The following is a 10,171-nucleotide window of genomic DNA, read 5'->3' on the forward strand; positions in this document are numbered from 1 at the left end:
ACATCACTGCCAGTTAGGTCATAAATTGCGTTAGGATTTTTACTTATGCAACCACCATGACAGGTGTTACACAATTGATGTAATAGTGTTACATAGAATGTCGTATGATCTTAAATAATGACAAAGACATTTTAGTGACGTGAATGGATGACAATGAACAATTAGTCAGCTGTATAACAAACAGCATGCAATAAGGTTAAACTTAAATACAGAAGTTTAGAACGTGACAAACCCTTAGTTTCAATGTGCCAAAGTAATGATTGCTAAACGCAGAATCGATTGTACGATTCCGACTATATCTACTAAATAATGGATTTAAAAAAAAAATATGCATATGCATGTATGGAACACAATGTGTTATTCCATGTGATTGAAGTATATTTTTATTCCGTATTGATGAAACCCGGATAAATAAAGACGCATGGTTGTTTATGTAAATGTCGCTACAGGAAATCAATTGACGATAGCTGGTAAAAAATAAACATGTTAAATGCTAAGCGAAGTCGAATGTATGATGCTTCAAAAGAAACTCCCGGCCGTAACCTGTGGTGTATGTGAAAGAACTAATGCATTAATATACACAACTTATAGGCATGTTTCATCAAAAGAACAACTTTGGTACATGTATATTGAACCAATTAACTATAAATCGTTTCATTCCGAACATTGTTTCTATTCACAGGGTTAGGTGTGTATGCAGCTGCAGAAAGGTGAATCTGCAGCTAACACGACCCTTGCTGACCATGTTGGTGTTTCATCTGGTGCCTGATATCCAACAGATTGTCACGACAGATTGTTGATTCAGATAACGTCAATGAACGATATCAGCGTTACTGTCATGAAAGAAGATCGTGGGAATGACTATCTGAGAGACAATGACCTTGGGACACCACTTTGTATGGGATATGCTCTATGTTTTGGTTTTAAGTTATGATGCACTGTTAAATCATTTCACAAACAAATAAAATCATGACTTTCCACAACAGTACTATGACTTGACTTTTGATAAAGAAGACAACATACTTTTACAACTACGTGTACGTGTACTTCGTTAAGTGAAATATAGCCGTCCAAGTATGCTTTAAGATTAAAGGTTATCGTATCAAATGTCAAAGCCTGGAGGCGAACATATCAGTGTTAGATTGACATGTATAGCCTAAGGTCGTCGGTAGTGAATTGGGTTAATGCCGCTTTGAAAGGTATATCAGTTATTTCACGGCGTTTCAGCTTGATGTGGGAGGACATTCCGAAGTGACACAGGTCCTTGACACTTAATTACCACTTTGCTGAAACCCACGTGCACGAATGTGGTCCTTCCAAGCTTGGAAACATAAGCACGGTACAGTTAGTAAGAGATCGGAATTATTAATGATTCTTCCGTAGAGACTCATTATGGCCACTGGTGTATTTCATACAGAAAGTAATGACATCACATAACAATGCTTTGAGGTGAATTCAGCAATTCTAGGCATCATGCTAAAACTATAGGTGGAGCAAGATTAGCATGTTTTAAGGAAAGAAAATATTGATAATATATAACAGAAGGTGGACGTAAAAGATCACGACTCTAGGTACTATTTAAATTATTGTCACATCTCTGTCAATTTTAATACTTATAAATATTAACGAAACATGAGTGTCCACGAGCCTCTATCCGAATCTGTTTTCCACCCTTGAATATGGATTCGAACTCAGGGCCATCACATCCTGTCGCGGCAATGAGAGGCAGCTGTGCGTAGTGTTACACAAGCGTATTTATTGCTTGTTTAACTCCCACTCAGCAATATTCCAACTGTATGACGGGCGGTTCTGTAAATAACCGAGTCTGAACTAGATAATCCAGTCGCCGACCCATGCATTTGTGATACGATGACATGTAATCAACGAAGTAGCTGAGCCTGACCACCCGATCCATTTAGTCGCCTCTTACAACAGATTGACTGAAATCTAAGCTACTCGTTAAAATAGTCATGCCATTTTACCACAGTACCATCTGAAACATATATAATTGCTGTCATGATTCGTGACTTTTTATTTTACATTTTACGAACGATTATGTTGCGTATGTGAGTCAAATGTCATTGCTGACAAGTTCAATTACTTTTCTCGACGTCCTTAATACCGGAAAATAGCTACATGGTGCGTATATCATACTGAATGGGTTTGACAGGCAGGTTTCAAAGAGACACAGTAGATTTTGTGTTCGTTGCTGTCCCAACAATTAAAAAATCGGCCTCAAATGAAGGAACAAAAATAATTCACCATTGACCTTCTAGACATGAAATCCACACTATCACAGCTTAATGTCAAGAAACTGTCACTGCTTCAAAGGGCAAAATTGAAACCAAGATCCGGACAATCAATTAACATTGATCATAGCTTGGGAAAGTGGAAGCTGCAAGTTAGAAGACATCAAATTAGACTAAAGAAGGAGGTCATGAACAGTGATCAAAGAGTTTTCCTACCCAAAGCCTTGGACCTTACATAGATCAATCCTACAAGATGGTTCAACTGTACTAACACAACATTTATCAACCGCAACAACAGTAATTAGGTAATAATCTTTCGTTTATTCTCTGCAAACGCATTGTAAAACAGCTTATCTGGCTTGGCCTATCTACCTGTATATATCAATATAGCATCATAATAAACTTGTGAAGGGACAATAAGTTAAGTAGACACAACTTATGGATAACAGTTTCCTTTTTTATGATGTAATAGTGCCGTTTCAGTATAGGTCGTCATACCATTGTCAAGCAATAATTAGTCTTGAAACGATGTGTGTAAAAAAGACAGAAGTTGCAAATTTGACAGGAGATTGCGTTTTAGGAACCCGGATTTTGAGTTTGTAAAACATCCCCTTATTGAAGTATCGATTTGTACAATAGTCCTTTCATATTTTAGCACAGAAAAGCAGGCATGAAATGGCAATTGTGAAAACTACACTTTGATATAGTCAGGTTGACACGCTTCCTGCAGGAAGTAGTATTACTGATGTGATCAAGGCAGTTGTTTAAAGTGTGACTTTTATTTACTAAAGAGGTCATAATTATGCTTTCAATTAACTTCATCTGCAAAGAAAACCTTCTCGTAAGAAGCCTATATGGATTAGGTAGTCAGCTTCGGTGACTTTGGTTGATTGCATGTCACCGCATCCCAATTACGAAGATCGATGCTCATGACGACAATGGCTGCATTGTTTTGTCCATACTCGATTAGTTACACACTGCCGTCATAGAGTTGGAATAGTACTGATAGCGACGATAAACAACAAACAAACATATAAACCACATTTTGCATATTGCTTAAAACATTTAAAGATAACACTTGGTTCTATGTATATACCGTGGACAATATTAGGCAAGAAGATGAAACGATCAGTGGGAGGAAATATCCTCAACGGAGGTGACCTGTAATAAATACATACACCACTACCAGATGGGTCATATTTCATGTCACTATAGTCACTCATGCAACATGCAAGCGTTATATAGTGTGATGTCATTATGTATAACAGAGTGTCAATTGATCGATTAATCACATTGAAACACAGTGTTCACCTGTAAGGGCAGCTTTAAACAACAAATCATAAAAACACAACTAGGTGGATTTCTTCTTTCAATTAATATTGCTAAGAAAATGATTTACTTTGTCACATAACTTGTTCTTGTACAACTCCATACTATATGAGTACATCAATACTGCTAAAACAACGAACGCTCATGTATATCCTTGGTCATATCAAATGCAGTCAGTATTAAATAGCTGTGGGATCTCTGGGGTATGTTTTGGCCTGTTAAGTTTTGCCGCGACAGGATGTGTTAGCCCTGAGTTCGAATCCAGATTGAAGGGTGGAAAACAGATTTTGATAATAGGCTAGTGGACACTCATTTTTCGGGAAGATGTATAAGTATCAAGGAAAAAAGGCTTTGGTGTTTTTATACGATGTGTTTGAGACGGAGACATGCTGATCTTGTTCTACATATAGCTATAGCATGATGCCCAGAATTGTTGGATTTAACCCCAAGCATTGTTATGTGATGTCAGTGTTTTTGGTATGAAACAAAGCAGTAGCCATCATGAGTCTCCACAGAGAAGTCCTTGATATTTCTGATCTCTTGCTAGTTTTACGTGTGTTTCTAAGCTTGGAAGCAACACATCCGTGCTCGTGGGTTTCACCAAACTGGTAATTTAGCGTCGAAGACCTGTATCACTTCGGAATGTCCTCCCACATCAAGCTGAAATGCCGTAAAATAACTGATATACCTTTCAAAGCCGCATTAACCCAATTCACGCATTTCTAGTCTTCAGGTCTACTTACTGTTACCGACGGCTCTATCTATACTTGTCAATCTAACACTGATATAATCGCCTCAAGGCTTTGGCATTTGATACCATAACCTTTTACCTCAAAGCGTATTTGGACGGAAATATTTCGCTTAATGAAATACACATACACGTAGTTGTAAAAGTATGCTGTCTTCTTTATCAAAAGGCAACTCATAGTATTGTTGTGGAAAGTCATGATTTTATTTGTTTGTGAAATGATTTAACAGTGCATCATAACTTAAAACCAAAACATAGAGCATATCCCATACAAAGTGGTGTCCCAAGGTCATTGTCTCTCTGATAGTCAATCCCACGATCTTCTTTCATGACAGTAACGGTGATATCGTTCATTGACGCGATCTGAATTAACAGTCTGTTGAATTATTGAGAATGATGTCGATCTGAAGGCCACGTCGTCACGACTATCTGCTGGATGTCAGGCACCAGATGAGACAACAATAATGGCAGCAAGGGTCGTGTCAGCTGCAGAGTCAGTATCAGCAGCTGTATACACACCTAACCCTGTGAAAAGAAAAATGTTCGGAATGAAACGATTTATAGTTAATTGGTTCAATAGACATGTACCAAAGTTATTCTTGTGATGAAACATGTCTATAAATTGTGTATATTTTAACGTGTATAATAATACATGCCGTACTAGGAATACGATATCAAAGTATTTACACTATGCATGACGTTCACTACACTTTTAACCTGATCTATTAACCTAGTTGGTTACAAATGAAGTTTTGTTACCTGTTCTAATATAGCCAGGTACAATTTCGTTCATTGAAAGAACATGCGAATGTTGATTTAGCTACAACTTGTTCTACATAAAAAGGATATTGGTAAACATTTGTTTGTAAAGCATTTTGTGTAAGTATTTGCTTATCATTGAAACACTCAGCTCACCACAAATGGATGGATATTATGGCCGAATTGATGCAGACGAAAGCCGAATGGATGAAAAGGAAAGCCGTTTGGAGAGATTATAGGCCCCAATGGAGGAATGCCAAATGGATTAAATCCAACACCCAGTGGAGGATGGAAGGTGGCGTTGGTTGTTGCTAGGGCAACAACGCACATAACGGCAACGATCAGGACCTTCATTGTTGAAACTGTAGAATAAAAACAATATTCATTGGCTACTCATTGGAATTTAACCATATTCACGTTCACGTTAGGCTATCTATACACATTAACATATGGTGTTAGTTATCACTGTATAAAGTATTGTTATAAGACTTTACAAATACAAACCTAGACTTGGTACTTGAGAGCTATGGTATGTGAACCATTGACCCATCAGTACCCTATAGGGTGATAAACCGTTGAAATATCGGGATGAAATTTTTAAATCAAAGCACAAGAGGTGCAAGAATCAAATTACATATATAGACTCATGATTTTAGACCAAAATCCTAAAATGACCGTGCTCTTAAATGTACATGTACTTACGTGTGTATATTTGCCAAATGGTAAAGAAGAAGGTGAATGCTACAAACTATGAAGTATCATCAGCGGGGTGGCCTTATATACATGTACACATCACTGCCAGTTAGGTCATAAATTGCGTTAGGATTTTTACTTATGCAACCACCATGACAGGTGTTACACAATTGATGTAATAGTGTTACATAGAATGTCGTATGATCTTAAATAATGACAAAGACATTTTAGTGACGTGAATGGATGACAATGAACAATTAGTCAGCTGTATAACAAACAGCATGCAATAAGGTTAAACTTAAATACAGAAGTTTAGAACGTGACAAACCCTTAGTTTCAATGTGCCAAAGTAATGATTGCTAAACGCAGAATCGATTGTACGATTCCGACTATATCTACTAAATAATGGATTTAAAAAAAAAATATGCATATGCATGTATGGAACACAATGTGTTATTCCATGTGATTGAAGTATATTTTTATTCCGTATTGATGAAATCCGGATAAATAAAGACACATGGTTGTTTATGTAAATGTCGCTACAGGAAATCAATTGACGATAGCTGGTAAAAAATAAACATGTTAAATGCTAAGCGAAGTCGAATGTATGATGCTTCAAAAGAAATTCCCGGCCGTAACCTGTGGTGTATGTGAAAGAACTAATGCATTAATATACACAACTTATAGGCATGTTTCATCAAAAGAACAACTTTGGTACATGTATATTGAACCAATTAACTATAAATCGTTTCATTCCGAACATTGTTTCTATTCACAGGGTTAGGTGTGTATGGAGCTGCAGAAAGCTGAATCTGCAGCTAACACGACCCTTGCTGACCATGTTGGTGTTTCATCTGGTGCCTGATATCCAACAGATTGTCACGACAGATTGTTGATTCAGATAACGTCAATGAACGATATCAGCGTTACTGTCATGAAAGAAGATCGTGGGAATGACTATCTGAGAGACAATGACCTTGGGACACCACTTTGTATGGGATATGCTCTATGTTTTGGTTTTAAGTTATGATGCACTGTTAAATCATTTCACAAACAAATAAAATCATGACTTTCCACAACAGTACTATGACTTGACTTTTGATAAAGAAGACAACATACTTTTACAACTACGTGTACGTGTACTTCGTTAAGTGAAATATAGCCGTCCAAGTATGCTTTAAGATTAAAGGTTATCGTATCAAATGTCAAAGCCTGGAGGCGAACATATCAGTGTTAGATTGACATGTATAGCCTAAGGTCGTCGGTAGTGAATTGGGTTAATGCCGCTTTGAAAGGTATATCAGTTATTTCACGGCGTTTCAGCTTGATGTGGGAGGACATTCCGAAGTGACACAGGTCCTTGACACTTAATTACCACTTTGCTGAAACCCACGTGCACGAATGTGGTGCTTCCAAGCTTGGAAACATAAGCACGGTACAGTTAGTAAGAGATCGGAATTATTAATGATTCTTCCGTAGAGACTCATTATGGCCACTGGTGTATTTCATACAGAAAGTAATGACATCACATAACAATGCTTTGAGGTGAATTCAGCAATTCTAGGCATCATGCTAAAACTATAGGTGGAGCAAGATTAGCATGTTTTAAGGAAAGAAAATATTGATAATATATAACAGAAGGTGGACGTAAAAGATCACGACTCTAGGTACTATTTAAATTATTGTCACATCTCTGTCAATTTTAATACTTATAAATATTAACGAAACATGAGTGTCCACGAGCCTCTATCCGAATCTGTTTTCCACCCTTGAATATGGATTCGAACTCAGGGCCATCACATCCTGTCGCGGCAATGAGAGGCAGCTGTGCGTAGTGTTACACAAGCGTATTTATTGCTTGTTTAACTCCCACTCAGCAATATTCCAACTGTATGACGGGCGGTTCTGTAAATAACCGAGTCTGAACTAGATAATCCAGTCGCCGACCCATGCATTTGTGATACGATGACATGTAATCAACGAAGTAGCTGAGCCTGACCACCCGATCCATTTAGTCGCCTCTTACAACAGATTGACTGAAATCTAAGCTACTCGTTAAAATAGTCATGCCATTTTACCACAGTACCATCTGAAACATATATAATTGCTGTCATGATTCGTGACTTTTTATTTTACATTTTACGAACGATTATGTTGCGTATGTGAGTCAAATGTCATTGCTGACAAGTTCAATTACTTTTCTCGACGTCCTTAATACCGGAAAATAGCTACATGGTGCGTATATCATACTGAATGGGTTTGACAGGCAGGTTTCAAAGAGACACAGTAGATTTTGTGTTCGTTGCTGTCCCAACAATTAAAAAATCGGCCTCAAATGAAGGAACAAAAATAATTCACCATTGACCTTCTAGACATGAAATCCACACTATCACAGCTTAATGTCAAGAAACTGTCACTGCTTCAAAGGGCAAAATTGAAACCAAGATCCGGACAATCAATTAACATTGATCATAGCTTGGGAAAGTGGAAGCTGCAAGTTAGAAGACATCAAATTAGACTAAAGAAGGAGGTCATGAACAGTGATCAAAGAGTTTTCCTACCCAAAGCCTTGGACCTTACATAGATCAATCCTACAAGATGGTTCAACTGTACTAACACAACATTTATCAACCGCAACAACAGTAATTAGGTAATAATCTTTCGTTTATTCTCTGCAAACGCATTGTAAAACAGCTTATCTGGCTTGGCCTATCTACCTGTATATATCAATATAGCATCATAATAAACTTGTGAGGGACAATAAGTTAAGTAGACACAACTTATGGATAACAGTTTCCTTTTTTATGATGTAATAGTGCCGTTTCAGTATAGGTCGTCATACCATTGTCAAGCAATAATTAGTCTTGAAACGATGTGTGTAAAAAAGACAGAAGTTGCAAATTTGACAGGAGATTGCGTTTTAGGAACCCGGATTTTGAGTTTGTAAAACATCCCCTTATTGAAGTATCGATTTGTACAATAGTCCTTTCATATTTTAGCACAGAAAAGCAGGCATGAAATGGCAATTGTGAAAACTACACTTTGATATAGTCAGGTTGACACGCTTCCTGCAGGAAGTAGTATTACTGATGTGATCAAGGCAGTTGTTTAAAGTGTGACTTTTATTTACTAAAGAGGTCATAATTATGCTTTCAATTAACTTCATCTGCAAAGAAAACCTTCTCGTAAGAAGCCTATATGGATTAGGTAGTCAGCTTCGGTGACTTTGGTTGATTGCATGTCACCGCATCCCAATTACGAAGATCGATGCTCATGACGACAATGGCTGCATTGTTTTTTCCATACTCGATTAGTTACACACTGCCGTCATAGAGTTGGAATAGTACTGATAGCGACGATAAACAACAAACAAACATATAAACCACATTTTGCATATTGCTTAAAACATTTAAAGATAACACTTGGTTCTATGTATATACCGTGGACAATATTAGGCAAGAAGATGAAACGATCAGTGGGAGGAAATATCCTCAACGGAGGTGACCTGTAATAAATACATACACCACTACCAGATGGGTCATATTTCATGTCACTATAGTCACTCATGCAACATGCAAGCGTTATATAGTGTGATGTCATTATGTATAACAGAGTGTCAATTGATCGATTAATCACATTGAAACACAGTGTTCACCTGTAAGGGCAGCTTTAAACAACAAATCATAAAAACACAACTAGGTGGATCTCTTCTTTCAATTAATATTGCTAAGAAAATGATTTACTTTGTCACATAACTTGTTCTTGTACAACTCCATACTATATGAGTACATCAATACTGCTAAAACAACGAACGCTCATGTATATCCTTGGTCATATCAAATGCAGTCAGTATTAAATAGCTGTGGGATCTCTGGGGTATGTTTTGGCCTGTTAAGTTTTGCCGCGACAGGATGTGTTAGCCCTGAGTTCGAATCCAGATTGAAGGGTGGAAAACAGATTTTGATAATAGGCTAGTGGACACTCATTTTTCGGGAAGATGTATGAGTATCAAGGAAAAAAGGCTTTGGTGTTTTTATACGATGTGTTTGAGACGGAGACATGCTGATCTTGTTCTACATATAGCTATAGCATGATGCCCAGAATTGTTGGATTTAACCCCAAGCATTGTTATGTGATGTCAGTGTTTTTGGTATGAAACAAAGCAGTAGCCATCATGAGTCTCCACAGAGAAGTCCTTGATATTTCTGATCTCTTGCTAGTTTTACGTGTGTTTCTAAGCTTGGAAGCAACACATCCGTGCTCGTGGGTTTCACCAAAGTGGTAATTTAGCGTCGAAGACCTGTATCACTTCGGAATGTCCTCCGAAATCAAGCTGAAATGCCGTAAAATAACTGATATACCTTTCACAGCCGCACTAACCCAATTCACGCAT

General features: G+C 37.4%; 1 long non-coding RNA gene across 1 annotated transcript; it reads right to left on the bottom strand.

Moving 5' to 3' along the window:
• Positions 1-4,508: 4,508 nt before the first annotated feature.
• LOC125378368 lies at positions 4,509-5,873 on the bottom strand. Its single transcript, XR_007220230.1, has 3 exons — positions 5,788-5,873; positions 5,242-5,447; positions 4,509-4,851 (listed from the first exon to the last, which is right to left on the bottom strand). It is a non-coding gene; the product is annotated as an uncharacterized LOC125378368 (long non-coding RNA).
• Positions 5,874-10,171: the final 4,298 nt, after the last annotated feature.

This window comes from Haliotis rufescens, unplaced genomic scaffold (genome assembly GCF_023055435.1).
Source record: "Haliotis rufescens isolate VD_foot unplaced genomic scaffold, xgHalRufe1.0.p SCAF_12, whole genome shotgun sequence".
NCBI classification, from domain to species: Eukaryota; Metazoa; Mollusca; class Gastropoda; order Lepetellida; family Haliotidae; genus Haliotis; species Haliotis rufescens.